The sequence below is a fragment of the Aulostomus chinensis genome, chromosome 1, assembly GCF_037954235.1.
Source record: "Aulostomus chinensis isolate RoL2024-O1b breed Wild chromosome 1, RoL_Achi_v1.0, whole genome shotgun sequence".
NCBI lineage: Eukaryota > Metazoa > Chordata > Actinopteri > Syngnathiformes > Aulostomidae > Aulostomus > Aulostomus chinensis.
Genome location: NC_141320.1, coordinates 38,513,050 through 38,531,856, shown reverse-complemented (window position 1 = coordinate 38,531,856; position 18,807 = coordinate 38,513,050). Strand labels below are relative to the sequence as shown.

At 45.0% G+C, this 18,807-nt stretch overlaps 3 non-coding genes across 3 annotated transcripts; 1 reads left to right on the top strand and 2 right to left on the bottom strand.

Annotated features, from left to right (window-relative positions):
• Positions 1–2,559: 2,559 nt before the first annotated feature.
• On the bottom strand, positions 2,560–2,667 carry trnal-uag (transfer RNA leucine (anticodon UAG)). The gene is made up of 2 exons: positions 2,630–2,667; positions 2,560–2,603 (listed from the first exon to the last, which is right to left on the bottom strand). It is a non-coding gene; the product is annotated as a tRNA-Leu (tRNA).
• A 6,668-nt stretch (positions 2,668–9,335) lies between these two features.
• Positions 9,336–9,407, bottom strand: trnah-gug (transfer RNA histidin (anticodon GUG)). The gene has a single exon. It is a non-coding gene; the product is annotated as a tRNA-His (tRNA).
• Positions 9,408–18,405: 8,998 nt separating this feature from the next.
• On the top strand, positions 18,406–18,478 carry trnak-cuu (transfer RNA lysine (anticodon CUU)). Its single transcript has one exon. It is a non-coding gene; the product is annotated as a tRNA-Lys (tRNA).
• Positions 18,479–18,807: the final 329 nt, after the last annotated feature.

Sequence of the window (18,807 nt, the reverse complement as noted above, 5' to 3'; positions counted from 1 at the left end):
CTCTTGTTGGATTTTGCCACAGAGAATCAGAGCCAGTCAAAAGCATGGTGGACTTCAACATGGAGGACTGAACAAGTCAAGAAAGCATCAGTTTGACCTTCACAGGTGTTTCTTTTCCTGTCTCAATGCTGTAGAAAGAACCTGAGTAGCTCAGATGGTAGAGCATCAGACTTTTAATGTGAGGGTCCAGGGTTCAAGTCCCTGTTCAGGTGCTGTGGAGGTTCCAGTGTTTGACAACATGGGACTGGTTGAAGTTTAGTGTTGAACAAACTGTCATCATCAAAAGTAGAAGTGGTCTTGTCTTGCCACTGTGAGACAGTCGCTACAAAACTGACCAACAATAATTTCATGTGGCATGCAATTAACAAAAGACCACAAATGACACTGGTCAAGTCAGTTTTATTTGTATTGAACCAAATCACAACAAAGTTCTCTCATGACTCTTTACTAGTAGAGCAGGTCTAGAACCAAACTCCTTCAATGAACCTCCACCCAACAATTCTCCATCAGCAGCACATCCTGCAACAGTGGTGATGAAAACCTTCCTTTTAACAGACAGGAACATCGAGCAGATCCAGGATCAGTGGGGACGGCCTTCTGCTTTGACCGGTTGGAGGGAAAGAGAGCAGGAGAGCGGGGCAGAGACAAAGACAGATAATGGAGGAAGACAGATATGCAGAAGGAAAGAGAGGGACAGAGATAAAGAGAGAGATTAGTGAAGAGACTGATGGACAGACGGTGAGCAGGTGGAGCTACGGGTGGCAGTTTGAGCCTCTTCAGGTCTGCAGCCTCCTCCAGCAGCACCCACATCTGGGATGAGGGGAGCCTGAAGGCTCTGGAGAAGGAGACGAGTTAGTAATACATATGAGTATGATTTATGTAAGACACATATAGGAGGACAGAGAGAAGCCCAGTGCACCATGGGAGATCCCCCAGCAGCCTAAGCCTATAGCAGCATATCTAAGGGCCAGCCTAAGCAGCCCAACTATAAGCCTGATCAAAAAGGAAGGTCTTTCGTCTGCTCTTATAGGTCAAGAGGGTGTCTGCATCCTGGACTGAAACTGTGAGACGGTTCCACAGGAGGGGAGCCTGATAGCTGAAGGCTCTGGCTCCCAGTCTACTGTTAGAACTCTAGGAACCACCAGTAACCCCGCATCCTGGGAGTGAAGGGTTCTAGCTGGATAATAGGGGACTAGGAGCTCTGTCAGGTATGAAGGAGCCTGACTGTTAAGGACTTTGATGGTAGAAGGAGAATTTTGAATTCTCTTCTAAATTTGACAGGGAGCCATGCAGAGAGGCCAGTACAGGAGAGACATGGTCTCTTCTACTCGTTCTAGTCAGGCAGCAGCGTTCTGGACCAGCTGGAGAGTCTTGAGGGACCTACTGGTGCAGCCTGATAGGAGGGAATTGCAGTAATCCAGCCTGGAAGTGACAAAGGCATGGACTAGTTTTTCTGCATCTTTTTGAGACAGGATGTGTGTGATCTCAGCAATGTTTCACAAATGAAAGAAAGCAGTCCTAGAAATTTGCTGAATGTGGGCATGAAAGGACAGATCCTGATCAAAGAGAACTCCTGGGTTCCTTAGGGTGGTGCTGGGGGCCAACGTGATACCTTCCAGGGTACCTGTCTCATTAGATAAACTTGTAAAGTGTCATGAGATAACTTCTGTTGGGATTTGGCACAAAATAAATAAAATTGACTTGACTTGATAGAATTAAATTTAAAGTCGAAAACTCTTCCCTCTTCAATCCTGTCACTCAGTGTTGTAAACTGTTTCAAACAAATTCTACTGTTCAACAGTTCAAGTGTTTCTAATGAAGCTGAATGATCTCCTCTACTTTCCTCAGTTGGGTTTCTTTCATGTCCTCCTGAGATCAAAGACAGAATTCTAGCCACTGTCAAAGCCCTGATGACATCATCAGGAATTCTGACCTGTCCAGGGTGAACCCTGCCTCTTGAACAATGTCACCTGGGATCGCCCCCCCCCCCCCCCCGTGACCCTTAAAGGATAAGAATAGAAAGTGGATGGATGACTTCTCCAGGAACGTCCTGCTCACATTGGTCTGTCTTCATTTTGACTCCTCCCACTGCCACAATGACCAGCCTTTATACTCTTGGTGACTGGGGCCCTGGTTGCTGCAGGCCTCAACACCAGCCTGTGGTTGTGAGCAGGGCAGAACAGAACTGACAGTATCTCCCATGCAGGACCTGGGTCAGCGCCTGGTGCCAGCTGGGGCACCGCTTTAACCTGGACCCCTGGAAGATCTTCTCCAGGAACTGGTCTTTTTCAATCGAAACAGCGTGAAACGTCAAGTAAAGAAATGGGATTATTTAATTCACAATGAGGCCTCTGTCATAAAACAAAATGAACAACTGACTACCTCACCATGACTTCACTCTGATAACCAGGAGGTAACCTGGTACTCAGAGCAGCAATGCTCAGGTCTGTGGACTCAGAGGAGGGTTCTTCTTTTGGTCACAGGTTTGAAGATCTGAGTGGAAGAGAGAGGAGAGGCTGTGAGAGACCTGCCACACCTCTCCAGTGACCTGGGACATGATGGCAGTGGTGGGATTTGAACCCACGCCTCCTCAGAGACTGGAGCCTAAATCCAGCGCCTTAGACTGGAGCCTAAATCCAGCGCCTTAGACCACTCGGCCACACTACCTCACTGAGCTGTTCTCTGAGTTGGTCTGCTAAAGGCGTGTTGAAGAGGAAGTAACATCATGATATAAAACTTATTCTGATGGGGGACTCCTTCCCTCCACGGTCACAGGAAGTGACAACAGCACCGCTAGAAGCAGGAAAGAAATGGTAAAAGGACTCAATTTGTACAGAGCCTTTCTACCTCAGCAGCACTCAAGGAGCTGAACAATGTCCTCTCATTCACACACACTCACACACTGATGCTGAAGGCTGCAATGCAAGGAGCCAACCTACTCATCAGAAGTATTTAGGGGTTCAGTCTCTTACTCAAGGACACTTTGACATGGTCACCAGGGGTAGTGAGGATGGAACTGGACCCTGGTATCTGCAACGACTCCATCAACTCCTAATCTAGCAGCTCTGCTGGGTCCAACTATTTTCCAGAACATTTGACAGACCTGTGGAGCAGTGAGGACACACATGAGTAGATCACATGATCCACTGAAGCGCCATTTTACCTGCCACTGAGGTCACCAACATGAGCTGGAGTTGGGACTCTTGAACTGAACCTGGTATCACAGGGACACCTACTGCTGCAAAATGGAACAGCAACATTGAACCAAGTACAGGATTGGACGGAGACTGACGGTCTCTGTTTGGGTTTTTGAAGAACAAGGAGGGAGTGGCTTCAAGCTGGATTCTCAGAGACTATTTCCCCAACCTCTACATTGGCATCTACACTGTCATCCAGTCACGTGACTGAAGTCATCCAGTCATGTGACTGAAGTCATCCTGTCACGTGACTGAAGTCATCCTGTCATGTCAGTGATGTCACTTGGCAGGACTGTCATTGCCGTCTCATTCTAGAAAAGAATCCAGACTCCACCTGTGGCTCCATGTTAACTGATGGACCTCTGGTTGGAGGCTGGACGATGATGTTTGGACTTGAAGGAAAACTCCTTGTCCAAATTCCATTGTGTTCAAATTTAAAGTCCCACAATCAGAAGTAGCTGAATCTGACAGGTGAAGGTTTGGAACTACAAGATGGTGATGTTTTCTTGACTTGATGCTCTGACTGTCAGGGTGGATGACAGCTTCTTCTGCTGCTGCATCTGAGTGGCTATGATTGGAGGTTTTACCCTCCAAGGTTGTTTGGTTCCAGGGGACATTTTAAAATTCCAGTCCCCAACCTGGGCTGTTCTGAAACTCTTCTCCTGAATCACTCCTGAGCTGCAGCAAGAACAAATACCAGTGCCAACCAGATCAACTTAATGGCTGTTTTTGTAGTGATTTGGTTCTAAACAAATAAAACTGACTTGACCTGATTTGGTGCCTCATGAGGAGAAAATTTGGGCACAAATGTTGGACAAAAGTGTTTTTGGAGGGGTGTTTTTTTGTTGTTGTTGCAGTGTTGTAAGTCACTGTACCTGCAGCTGAATGATTGAACTTTCTCCAAATGTCCTCAAGATGGTTTCCAATGACATCAGTTGTCACAAGAGGAAGTCTGCATTTAAACACACTCAGGTGTGCCCAGCTATTCTTATGAGAACATTCGATCAACTTCATTCTATGTGCAGCCTAACCTTAACCTTAATCTTAATCTTAACCAACTGAATCTTAATCTTTATTTGAAACTAAACTCAATCCAGACCTTCACTCTGAAATTCATGCAAGAACTCACAAACTGCATTGCGCTGCATCAGGGCCGGTCTTTGGTCCCCATGAGGATGAGGACTCCTGATCAGTGTTGATGATGGAAATGGTCTCCAACACCATAAAACAAGAAATACACACACGTGTAAACACACACAGTGACACCGCATGTCGTTTCTGTCCAACTTAAATTTTCATTCATTACCCAGAACCTCTCAAAAGCCCTGAAGAAAAATTGAATATTTGGAGTTTGAAAGCCATAAATCACATCCATATCATCTCGTCCATCTCAGTCTGACCTCATCTTTGTTTGTTGTTTTTTTAAAGAGGGACAAATTGGTACTTGGTTAAAAAAGCACTGTGGGAAAATGATCCTGCTTTCAGGGAGGTCTTTGGTGAGTTTGCTAACAATGCAGAGAACCATGACGGAACCAAGCACAAGGCTGCTGCCCTCTGCATCACAGCTACACTTTGGAGTCTGTTTGAACTGAATGTAAAGGGTCTGACACCATCACACCAGTACGACAACAAGAGACCGTGAACCAAAGAAAACCTTCACTGATGAGTCCATGGATCTCATTGATCTGTGCCATTTCCTGATCTTCAGGGTCTGTCTTTGATTTCTTTCTTTGATCTCTAAATTCTGTGCTTTGGTTTCCTTGGTCAGTCTTTGAATTCTGGTTCATAATAAAAAAGAACTCCCAGCATATTTCTGCAGACCATTGATAGGGATTTTACCAACTGCACCATAGCAACCCTCTTGCTGTCTGCTGCTGTGCCATTGAAAAGTAAGACAGCCTGGAAAAGAGAAAAGGCTCATATTGGTGATGTCATCATAAATATATGAAGGTCTTGTTTCAAAGTAACTTGTTATTTTGTTCTTGGTTGTCATGGTGACTCGTGGTATCAGGGCTCCATTGATGATGTCATTTTGTCGTGGATGTGCACGTGTGACACTCAAGGTGAACACACTCACAGTTGATTGGACCAACTCAGATCAGCTGTTCTGAACCTGATACTCAGAGTTTCCATCTCAGTGTCAACTCAGGAGTGACTGAGGAGAAGAGTTTCAGAACAGCCACAGTTGGGGGACTTCCATCCAGCAGCCATTTTCTATCCCTGTAAGGAGTGAAGGGATCTGGAGCTGCTGGGTTCAGGTGGATCCAGAACACAAGATGGAGGTCAGTCAGGACCCCAGAAGGAGACCAGCATCTGGAAGGTGGAGATGCTTTAATCTGACACCGTTGTGTCAACAGTTCTGAAATCAGAACAAAAATAAACAGTAGTATTTCCACCTCACACTCCTGCATGTATTCAAGTGAACAGGAACACAGATTCATGCTCAACTTCTCCTGTGTGTTCATCCACAGTCACCAAACAACAACCAGACTGAAGACCTCCTTCATCCCCCGAGCCATTAAACTGTTAAACTCCTCACTGGAGGGGGGGGGGGGGCCAACAGAAGGACTGTAGGAGAGGGCTGAGCACCATTAGCTTGCCCCGATAACAACCAGACACTCGTGCAATATAAGAGACTGTACATTATTATTATTATTATTATTATTATTTTAATTATTATTATTATTATGATTATTATTGTTTTTATTATTATTATTATCATCATCATTATTTTATTTTTTATTATGAGCATTTATTATTTATGAGATTAATGTTTGTAATGAACAATGTTTGTAATGTTTGTTCATAATGTCTGTTTGCTCATAATAATTATCATGAGCATTTATTTTTTATTATTATTATTATATAATTCTTGTTACTACTGCTATTATTATTTTATTATAACTATTATATGTTTTATATTATATCATCATCATTATTATATTATATCATCATCATTATTATTGTTATAATAACAATTAAGAACAATTAATATTATGATTATTCCTGTCACTATGCATATATACATAACCATCCAGGTACACACAGGCACCCACACATATATATATATATATATATATATATATATATATATATATATATATATATATATGTATATAAGTATGTATGTATATATATATATGTATATAAGTATGTATGTATATATATATATATGTATGTGTATATATATATGCATATATATATGTATGTATATATGTATGTGTATATATATATATATATATATATATATATATATATATATATATATATATATATATATAGTCTTTGTTTTTTCTTCTTTGCTATTTTTAGTCTAATCTATGGTAACAGTGCTGTGAATGTATGTTGAGGAGAGTGAAATTTCCCTCGCGGAACGTCCAAAAGGGATTAATAAAGTAGTCTGTCTGTCTGTCCAAACCAGACAAAAGGAGGTTTGCTAGCATGGTATGCTGAGATAGAAAGGCTCTGTACAAACTGAGTCCTTTTACCATTTCTTTCCTGCTTCTAGCAGCGCTGTCGTCACTTCCTGTGACCACGGGAGTGAAGGGGTCACCCTTCAGAATAAGTTTGAAATCATTGTTAGTTCCTGTTCAACATGCCTTTAGCAGACCAACTCAGAGAACAGCTCAGTGAGGTAGTGTGGCTGAGCGGTCTAAGGTGTTGGATTAAGGCTCCAGTCTCTGAGGAGGCGTGGGTTCAAATCCCACCACTGCCATCATGTCCCAGGTCTCTGGAGAGGTGTGGCAGGTATCTCCACTCTGTGCTGGAGGTGTTGGCTGCTTTTATCACTCTGGGTAGAAAATGTCCTGAAAGAAAACCTTCACTGATGAGTCCATGGATCTCATTGATCTGTGCCATTTCCTGATCTTCAGGTTCTATCTTTGATTTCTTTCTTTGATCTCTAAATTCTGTGCTGTGGTTTCCTTGGTCAGTCTTTGAATTCTGCTTCGTAATAAAAAAGAAGTCCCAGCATATTTCTGCAGACCATTGATAGGGATTTTACCAACTGCACCATAGTAACCCTCTTGCTGTCTGCTGCTGTGCCATTGAAAAGTAAGACAGCCTGGCAGTCTACACACAGAGATGAGGGGTCGGTTCAGAAGAGCGAGCAGGAGTCTGGGCAAGTCTTTTCATTCAGTCCCTGGTTCAAACAATTGTCTCCACCAACTTAAACATGGGTCTGGACCTGCACAGGTTCCAATTCCTGTCTTGGTCCCAAGGGTTTGTTGAACCAGAGAAGCTTCAAGTGGTGACGCTCATCCAACCCTGCATGAAGGTCAACCTCCATCATCTGCAGCTCATTAGCAGGGACTTAGCTCCAATGGTAGAGTGCTAGCTTAGCATGTGAGAGGTAGAGGGATCCATGCCCTCATTCTCAGAATACTTTAGCTTGTTCTGTTGATCAGAGGAGCTGCTGGGTGATGAATGCTGATGTTTGTCCACTGGTGTGATAAAGTGTCCCCTGTTACTGAGATGTGGATGAACACCTGCTCAGGTCAAAGCTGCAATCAAACCAGGGACTCTGAACCTCCCACACAGTGAAGGAGTTTGTTATCAAGATTTATGGCAGCTTTGAAACTTCCCACCATCTCCTGAATGTGGAGCAACTTGTCCTGCCAAAACTGTCCCCTCTTCCATTCTTAATAACACCTGTCCTGACTGGCAATCAAGCTAGGCTGCAGCGGTGAAAGCGCTGAATGCAGCCAGGATACACAATGACTCAAGCAACACAGGAATCTGTTGACTCAGCTGGAGAAGCAGAGGGTCCACCAAGACCAGCAGACACCTTCATTCTTGATTCTTGATTTCAAGGGCAGCCCCTTGAGATGCACCATCTCATTTTGGAGGGGGTCCTGACAAATAATGACCAACAATACAACAATAATAAAAGTAGATTCTATTTTCAACACAAGGACACACACATCATACACCCAGGTACAGGCCAACAATGTTCCCCAAAGCCCCCCCCCCCCCCCACCATCCAGTATTCTACAAAGTATGATCAGAGATCCCACTGCAGAATAAGAGTGGGCCTGTGTTCACATACTCATACATTTAAACACCCATCTAAATAAATACTGCTTCCATGCACCATTAAAGTACACAATGCATATTCATACACAAATATCCACATATTTACAGTACAGAGAACAAACAAGAACAAGTAGAGAGTGAATCCTGGAGAGAAAAGGGGAGGTGCATCAGAAACAAGAGCAGATGTTTGAAAATGCTTGATGATTTGAAGATGAGAAAGGAAGTGAGAGACCCAAGTGAGGGGGAAAGGTTGTTCCAATCTGATGGAGCTTTAAATACAACCGGTCAAAGCAGGAGGCCATCCCCACTGATCCTGGATCTGCTCGACGTTCCTGCCTGTTAAAAGGAAGGTGTTCATCACCACTGTTGCAGGATGTGCTGCTGATGGAGAATTGTTGGGTGTAGATTCATTGAAGCAGTTTGGTGCTGGACCTGCTCTACTAGTAAAGAGTCATGAGAGAACTTTTGTTGTGATTTGGTTCTAACAAATAAAAATGACTTGACTTGATTTGGTGCCTCAGGAGGAGAAAATTTGGGCACAAAAGTTGGACAAGAGTGTTTGTGGAGGTTGTGGATCAAAGTTCTATTTATATACAACACATAGAATCAAACAATGTGAAGCAGGCTAATGAACAATAAATCAAATATAAAAATGCTTTATCTTAAGGTCTAGAATATCTTGTGAATATCTGGAGCTTCATTCCAGCAGCAGACCTCCTCAGGTGATGACTTCATATTTGACATGTTTACCATTCAATGAGACTCATTGTCAGTCCATTGAAATCTACTGGTGTTCCTGGTGAGTTGATTTAACAACATGAGCTGACAGAATCTACGTTCAGGTAGGAACCACCACATCCAGGGGTCTGGACCTTTGAGCAGGCAGAGCCATCAAAGTAGCAGACTAAGCTAGCAGACGTTAGCATTGAGAAGAAACTGATACCTGAGCCTCCTTTTGGGTCTGGTCAGGTGATGACACAATAATATGACATCATTGTCAGACTGACGCCTGCTCAACACTGACCAAACACTGCCCTATTGCATTGTGGGAAATTTCTGCTTGGCTTGTGTCCATCACTACACACAAAGAAATTTATCTCATGCTGCCGTGACCCGGATTCGAACCGGGGTTGCTGCGGCCACAACACAGAGTACTAACCACTATACGATCACGGCTTCCGCAACAGCAGCTTGAGCTTTTATGTCTTTGTCTTATTGAGTGTTGCGGCGAAAAGCTGTTGAACAGCTGATGCGCGACTGCGGCGGCCCCTGATGCAGGAGACGGGCCAGGACCCGTTCAGAAGGTGGTGGATATTATTCTTGGTGTTTTTAGGGCATGTTCCCACCCATCTTCACGTGGGTGACAAAAATTGATTTTTTGTAAAGATTTCGGCGCGAGTTCGGCCTGTCAAATTCTGATCGGGGCCAATTTGGTTGTGTTGTCTGTAGCGTCTGGCGCGCTCAGCGGGAGCGAGTCCGATCATTATAAAGGTGGGTCAAACAATTTAGGTTGAGACGAAGGACGGCACGGGCAGAGCAGACGCAGGTCTTCATTCCACCCGCAGAGCTGTAGAGCATGGATCATGTCAAGGACTAAATGAGGGGAAAGAGAGCAGGAGAGCAGGGCAGAGACAAAGACAGAGAATGCTCTCATAAAACAAGGACTGTTCAGTCAATGGTAGAGCAGAGTGGCGCAGAGGAAGCGTGCTGGGCCCAGAACCCAGAGGTCGATGGATCGAAACCATCCTCTGCTAGAAGAAGAAAATAAAATGAACCAGTGTCTTTAGAAATGTGTGTCTGTTAAAAAGAGGTTCATAAGGATTTTGTCTTCCTCCACAATCACTAACCATTGTGAGAGTTAACAACAGTCCACTTTCTGACTGAAGCAAAAGTAGACTTCAAAAGGTTTTTCTGATTCAACATAGCAGCTAAATTTCCATTTCCTGAACAGGACAGGTTAAAAAAAAGGGAATGTCATGACTTCGTCTGTATGTTAGAATATGAACGACTAAAAATGTTCATGCCCAGTTTAAAGTTAGAATTAAACTGAAAATACCCAAATCTCCCCTCTTCAATCCTGTCACTCAGTGTTGTAAACTGTTTCAAACAAATTCTACTGTTCAACAGTTCAAGTGTTTCTAATGAAGCTGAATGTTCTCCTCTGCTTTCCTCAATTGGGTTTCTTTCATGTCCTCCTGAGATCAAAGACAGAATTCTAGGTACAAATAAATACACTATCAAAGCCCCCTGATGACATCATCATCAATTCTGACTTTGATCTGGAGGCTCTTGCTTTAATCTTGGCTTTGATCTGACTAATGTTTCCTGACAGGTTGCTGTTTCCACTCCAGAGCAACCAGTAGTTGATCCTATCAGACCAGTCTGATGAACAAAGCTTTTCACTGTCAGTGGAATCACTGGGAAAAGAAACTCCTCCTGTCAGATGAAGGCTTCACTGTGTTGAGGAGGGTTTGTTCAGATGATTCTAGAAGAATAAATCAAAACCTCATCATTGAACATGAACATTAATCACTGATGACTGTTTTAACTGAACCTACTGGATACTGTGGTGCCTGATGAGGAGACAACTTGGGTACAAAGTTGCAGAAGAGGGTTTTTGGAGAGGAGATTTCGATGAGATGGTTTCCAAATCAAATCGGTTGTTACAAGGGAAAGTCTGCATGGAAACACACACAAACACACACACACACACACACACACACACACACACACAGAGTCCTACTGACTAACCCATGTTTTTCTTCACTTAAACCACCACTGGAGTATTGAAAGAGGTTGCATGAGACACCATCAACTTACATTAAAAACCCCTGACTGCCATTTATCCCCTCCTGGCTGCAGGAAATTAGACAGACCAGCCCCTAGAGCGGGGCTGCACGGTGGTGCAGTGGTCAGCACTGTGCCCTCACAGCAAGAAGGTCCCGGCTCGGGCGTGGGATCTTTCTGTGTGGAGTTTGCATGTTCTCCCCAGGCCTGTGTGGGTTCTCTCCAGGTACTCCGGCTTCCTCCCACTGTCCAAAGACATGCAATTAGGGGACGAGGCTGACTGATACTCTAAATTGACCGTAGATGTGAGTGTGAATGGTTGTTCGTCTCTGTATGTTGGCCCTGCGATGGACTGGCGACCTGTCCAGGGTGAACACCGCCTCTCGCCCGTAGATGCTGGGATAGGCTCCAGCCCCCCCCCCCCCGTGACCCTTACTAGTAAGGAATAAGAGGAAGATGACGATGGATGGCCCATAGAGTGGAGGTGAGACCACAACCATGCTCTACAATCAATATTTACATCAAACCAGCACCATCTCAACAACATAACCTGTCTAAATATATACATGATTCCAGACTACTACACCAACTCAATCATACATCCACATGCATAATCATTCAATGAACCTCGCCTGTGATTGTACCCCCTCCCCCATCTGGGAGCAAAGGTTTGCACCTACAGCTCTTAAGGAGCTTCCTTGGGCCACTCTCCCCTTTTGGCTCCACCCCCTTTAAGGAAACCACCAGGAAGAGGTGGACTGACGTGACGACTGAAACTGCCACATTTACATGAGACAAACTTGACAAACACTAAATACCAGGCCTTGCACAGTGATTCCCACTGACTGACACTGGGGTCTTCATTTTCCACAGGCAGGATGGCCGGTCCCCCTGTGCTTTCCAGGTCCCTCCCTGGAACACATGGCATAGAAAATGTTTCACATGTTTGCTGATTCAATAAACCTGACCATTAACATGTGTGTGTGCCTCTAATTTACATAAACTGTTCATACCAAGACAAATGCTACCTTCAATTAATCATTGATGTCATGGAACCCTTGGTCTCCATTACATTGGTCAACCAGAGAAGCTTCAACTGGTGACGCTCATTCAACCATGCATGAAGGTCAACGTGCATTATCTGCTGTGCTCCTTAACAGGGGAATTAGCTCAAATGGTAGAGCGCTTGCTTAGCATGTGAGAGGTAGAGGGATCGATGCCCTCATTCTCCAGAATACTTTAACTTGTTCTGTTGATCAGAGGAGCTGCTGGGTGACGAATGCTGATGTTTGTCCACTGGTGTGATAAAGTGTCCCCTGTTACTGAGATGTGAATGAACACCTGCTCAGGTCAAAGCTGCAATGAAATCAAGTCATAACCCTGTAAAGCACCAAATAACAACAAAAGTTACACTTTACAAGTAGAACAGGTCCAGTTCAACACTCCTTAAATGAATTTACACCCAACAATTCTTCATGAGCAAGCACATCCTAGCTTAGGCCCAACTTTTCTTGGCGCTCTCCCAGATGCATGGGAGCTGCTGGGGAAGCGCTAGTTGGGCCTAAGCTAGGAGCTAAGCTAAGTTGGTCTGCACCAGCTAGTGAGGGTTGGCTAGCTCTCGCAGCTTTTGGTGCAGAGCCGCTGCAGGTCCAATTCAACCTCGCTAAGCCTCACCTCCAACACAACAAAAAAACTACATTTAACACACTTATCAGTATCACTACAGGAGGCAGAGGAGGAACAAAACATGTGGCACTCTGAGCAGGAGAGAGGAGAACAAGAGGGAGAAGCCATCGTTAGCTTAGCGTGTTTACAAGGCAGAAAGATTGTTGCTGCCAGAATGATGGTCTTTTAAACTTCAGCCAAATAAAGCAGTTAGGTATTAATTTTTGGTGGGTAATTAGTCAACGAAATAAGGAATTAGCAGGGAGGATCACACTTTAGCTAGCACAATGAAGCAAGGCTCTACGTTCAGCAACACAGAAAAAGGAGTTGAGGTCACAGGCTTCCTGCAACCAAGGTCAAAAATCCAGGACGGACGAATGGGAGGACAACAAAGACAAAGACACAAGAAACAGAGATAATAACCATAAACTCCATAACAACCATAACACATATTGCCCACACACACACACACACACACACACACACACACACACACACACACACACACACACATTTTGTGAAACAACTCAGGAGTCATCAGGTGTTTTACTCAGAGGGATTCATTCATGATAAATGAGCATGGAGGAGACCCAGTAATCATCAACACAAGCGTCACATGAGCAGGTCACCACCCACTTTTATTGATTGGTTCTTGTAAGAGTCACTCCTAACGCCATCAGGAGGTCATTTTTTGTCCTGCCCTGTCTCAACTGTTGGAGCATAACTACAGCCTGAACTCTGCCACTACCTTATCCCTCCCTAATAACCTCATACAGACCCACTATCTGGACTAGCCTGACCCCCCTGACCCTCATCAGTCACTCCTAGTGCCTCACACTGGAGGGAATAGCAGCATCGGTGAACTCTGACTGTTGGGATGCACATCCATGTGATGAAGAGCTGTTTTAAACAGGGAATCATTTGACCTCTTGACATGTGTGGGCAGGTACAGAGGGACGATTCCATCATGAACAACAATATTAATAAACAAATGGGTCTTTAGCTTCTTTCTAAAGGTGTCCACAGCGTCCTCATGTCCAGTGGGAGAGCGTTCCAGAGTCTAGGAGCTGCAACCTGGAAGGTTCCCTCTCCTTCAGTGAGGCTGAATCCCTGTGGTCAGTGAGGATAAGGGACCCCACAGGTGTCACTAAAGTGCTTTAGACTGCAAAGCACTCAGCTGATCAAGCTGGGATCAACTGCTGTGGTGATCAAGGTATCATCATATATAACAAACAAAGAAAACAGAGTTGAGGAAAAGCACACAAAGAAAAAACTATGAACATGAACAGAGCATCTTCTACACCAGATGTCACATGGCTCAGTAGACCTCTGGTTTGACCCGGAGCAGGTCCAGTCTCCAGGGTGCCCCCATCATTCTGCTCTTCAGTTGAAGGACATGCAGCAGAATCCCGTCGCTCCTCTGCAGAAGAACATATGAGAGCGTCTGCTTACTCTCCTCTGGCTGGACGTAGGGGAGAGTCTGTTTGCTCTTCTCTGGCTGGACGTAGGGGAGAGTCTGCTTGCTCTCCTCTGGCTGGACGTAGGGGAGAGTCTGCTTGCTCTTCTCTGGCTGGACGTAGGGGAGAGTCTGTTTGCTCTCCTCTGGCTGGACGTAGGGGAGAGTCTGCTTGCTCTTCTCTGGCTGGACGTAGGGGAGAGTCTGTTTGCTCTTCTCTGGCTGGACGTAGGGGAGAGTCTGCTTGCTCTTCTCTGGCTGGACGTAGGGGAGAGTCTGCTTGCTCTTCTCTGGCTGGACGTAGGGGAGAGTCTGCTTGCTCTTCTCTGGCTGGACGTAGGGGAGAGTCTGCTTGCTCTTCTCTGGCTGGACGTAGGGGAGAGTCTGTTTGCTCTTCTCTGGCTGGACGTAGGGGAGAGTCTGCTTGCTCTTCAGAAGTTTGCTGGACCTTCACTTGAAGGTCATGATTTTCCTCTTTCAAACAGCTTTTTAAATCATGAAGATTTCCCAGGATTTCCCTCTGAGCACTGCTCCTTTTCTTCTTTTGTGTTCTCACTGCACATAGAAGACTCTGAACTTCACCGTTCAGACTGCCAGTCTTTGTGGGGTCCTGGTCCTTCCTTGATTCGAGGTGGGCCAACTCTGCAGTGAAGGTCTCTGTCTCCTGAGATGCAGTAGAAACTCGTCTCCTCAAACATCCATTTTCTGCCTCTCTCTCCCCACTCTGGAACCTCAGCTGTTCAAGAGTCGTCTTCTTCTCAGTGAGTTCTTCTCTCATTTTCTTCTTCTCTGCCTGGATGGAGTTGAGCTCACACTTGAGGTCACACTTCTCCTTGTAAACCATCTTCACCTCAAGCTGAAGATTGTGGACTTGTGTGTTCAGGTCTCTGATCTGAGCCTGGTTCTCCTCCCTCACAGATTCAAGGTTGCCCACCATGGCAGACATGTTCTCTACCAGCTGATATGCAATAATCTTCTCTTGTCCAAGACTAGAAACCTGTCCCCACAAATTCTGGTTTTCTGTCCATCTCTTGTCACACAGAGACTGAAGCTGATCAAGTGCACTTTTCTTCTCAGTCAGGTCTTCCTCAAGACATTTCATCTCCACCTGTTCACTCTCCCTCAGAGACTGAACCTGGGTCAGCTCTTTTCTGAGCTCATTGTTCTCTCCATCAACCTTCCTCCCCTCACACTGAAGACTGTGGACTGTTGCGTTCAGGTCTTCTATCTGAGTCTGGTTCTTGTCCTGGACCGTTTTGAGGTTGGCCACCACAGCAGTGAGGTTCTGTAGCTCCTGGATTGCTCTTTTATTCTCACGTTCAAGAGTAGAAACTTGTTCCCTCAAATTCTGGTTTTCTGCCTGTGTGTTGTCACTCAGAGACTGAAGCTGCTCAAGTGCAGCTTTCTTCTCAGTCAGGTCCTCCTGCTCTGTCAGCCTGAGAGATGGAGGAGCAGGATCACATTGACCAGGATCATTCAGTGGATAAATCCAGCTCCTACTGAGATCCACCAGATCTCTGAATGCTCCAAATACACAATCCAATGGAATCATAGCCTTCTGTCCTGGGTTGATCTGAAGATCTTGAGCCAGACTAAATCTCCTGGAACTGTCAAGTGTTTAAAGACCAAAACTGCCCCAGAAATGTGGAGTCTGGATTCTTTTCTAGAATGTGATGGCAGTGACAGTCCTGCAGAGTGACATCACTGACATGACTGGATGACTTCAGTCACGTGACTGGATGACTTCAGTCACATGACTGGATGACAGTGTAGATGCCAATGTAGAGGTTGGGGAAATAGTCTCTGAGAATCCAGCTTGAAGCCACGCCCTCCTTGTCCTTCTAAAACCCAAACAGAGACCATCATCAGTCTCCCTCCAATCCTGTACTTGGTTCAGTGTTGCTGTTCCATTTTGCAGCAGTAGGGGTCGCTGTGATACCAGGTTCAGTTCAAGATTCCCAACTCCAGCTCATGTTGGTGACCTCAGTGGCAGGTAAAATGGCGCTTCAGTGGATCATGTGATCAACTCATGTGTGTCCTCACTGCTCCACAGGTCTGTCAAATGTTCTGTAAAATAGTTGGACCCAGCAGAGCTGCTAGATGAGGAGTTGATGGAGTCGTTGCAGATACCAGGGTCCAAAGTCCAGCTTGAACCTGGTTTGTGCAGTTCTTTGTCAAGCTAGCAGCCATTCTTTTCACTGCCAAGCTAAAGTGACTTCTGTCAACAAAGGTCAACATACAAAAGGATTTTTCTACTGGCAGTTCAAGATTTTGATCAAACTCCTTTTTCAGAGCTGGAACCTTCCTCTTGTGTCAGCTTCCTGTTCCCATCTCTATGGTAACGGTCAGTTTTGACCCACGTCTTCAATCAGCTGTCAAATAAACTAAAACAATTTTCTATCCTCCAAGTTGTTTCCATCTCTTGTTTCCTTGTCAGGCTTCCTTATCCATGGAAATATTGGTTTGAATATTTAGTTGTGGGCCTCTGGACCTTTTTTTAGTCACTAAACCCTGGATTTATTTTTTCAGCAACAGAACTTTAATACAAACACAAAAAGAAAAGCAGAACAAGCCAGAACCCAAAATATGGATTTGCAAGGTCAAGCAAACCAAACCATCAGAAACCAACTACAAATTGTTTGAGTCATGACAAAGTCCAGGACCCACTTTTCACCCTACAATGTAAACCAATGGGAGGCTGTCTCCTCAGACACACATAGCCTCAAACTGACGCTTCTCTCGTCTACACTGTAACTCTCTCCACTTCACAAATAACTTCACTACATTCCTGACAAAAATGCCTACTAAAATGTTTACATTCTACTTTGACCACAATCTGGGGATTGATGAGCCTTTTTCAAACAACAAACTCCAAAAATCCTCTCTCCTCTCCACTCTGACAGAGAGCAGCGGGGGAGGGGCTCTTAGAGGCTCAGCTCTGATTCTCACTTGGTGTCACACTGAGGCTTCTACCTCCTAAACTACAAGTCCCACCGCTCTCATAAAATACATCCTTGGATTCAGGACGACTCCTGCTACTTTTCTGCAGTGGACAGAAGGAGGCTCAGGCCCTAACAACACTGCCTCCAGCTTTAATTAAGACCTTAGTTTTGTTCTCTGCCTCCATGACAGGTTAATGGACATCAACTGGTCCTGAGTCACCAGGAGACACAGAGATGTCCAGCTGAGTGACATCAGCAGGACTGTGGAGGTTTATACTGAGTCTCCTGACGACAAGTGGCAGTACAGAGATATTAAAGAGGGTCTGAGCTAAAACTGAACCTTGGGGAACTTCAACCTTTGATCTCAGAGTTCTGTTTTAAATCTTAGAATTCTTTCTTTGATCTCTCCTTGATTTCTCAATGATTTCTTTGTGGACTCCAATTGTCTTTTGTCTCTCAGTGAGACAAAGACAGAGCAGCTCCAACCTCAGCCTCCAGGAGGCCCTGATCCTCTAGTGGTCAGTCCTCTGTGTTGTGGCTGCAGCAACCCTGGTTTGAATCAGGGTCCCAGCAGCAACATTCCTACTGACTAGTGTTTGTTGTTCAACTGGACAGTTTGTCTGGTGAAGCTCTCTCAGACACTCCTTTCTTCATCCTCCCTTCAGGCTTAGCAGCATCAGAGTCAATGTGTCTGACTAGGACCAGAACCCTCAACCTGGAGGCTGTGGTGCAATGAGAACACAATCAGAGGCAACCAATCAGAGGAGGGTCTGTTTGACTCCTGAAAACTCCATTAAAGCTGAGAGGAACTTGTTCTTCATCTCCAAATTCCCTCCCTGCACGTTGTCTCTCCAGAAATCATTCAAGTCCAAGTTGAACCTTAGACTAAAAGCTCCCAGTAGGTAATGCAGGCTCCACCTCACTCCTGGTTCTGGAACCTCACCAGTTCTTGCTCTCTCACCACTTGGATCTCATGTTCCTGACATCTCTGAGCTTGTTTCCTATCCACCTGTCTCATGTTGATGAGGTCATCCAGCCTGATGATCTCTAGGTTCTCCTTTGAGTGGTTCCCTCTGGGAGAGTTCTCCCTCTGTAAATTGTGTGTGTGTTTGCTCGTATCCTGTTTCTCCTTGACAGCACTTTAGTGTTTTTACCACTGGTGTCTCATCTGTGGTTCACCTTTTATTTTACTTCTTTGTCAAAGATGAAGGTGTTTGTGGTCATTCATCAATCATGTGATGGCTCATGTGACTGTGAGTCTGATGAAGAGCTTGTAGCGTCTCTCACTCTGATCACTTCAGGCTATTGAAGGTACTCAGGTGTAGCCTGACTAGCTCAGTCGGTAGAGCATGAGACTCTTAATCTCAGGGTCGTGGGTTCAAGCCCCACGTTGGGCGTTTATCTTGAACATCCCTGCTTGTTCTCTCACTTTCTGCAGCTGTGGGGCTTTGATTGGAATTGAAAGAAAAATCACTGAATAAACAACACAAACACAGGCTGTGTCTGAAGGTCCACACCTGCACCTGACTCAGAATGAAAAACCAGTGTGGACTCAATTGTATCCACTGTCAATCCTGATTCTGGAGAAATTTCTTTGTGTTTTGATGGACGCGAGCCAAGCAGAAATTTCCCACAATGCAATAGGGTGGTGTTTGGTCAGTGTTGAGCAGGCGTCAGTCTGACAATGATGTCATATTATTGTGTCATCACCTGACCAGACCCAAAA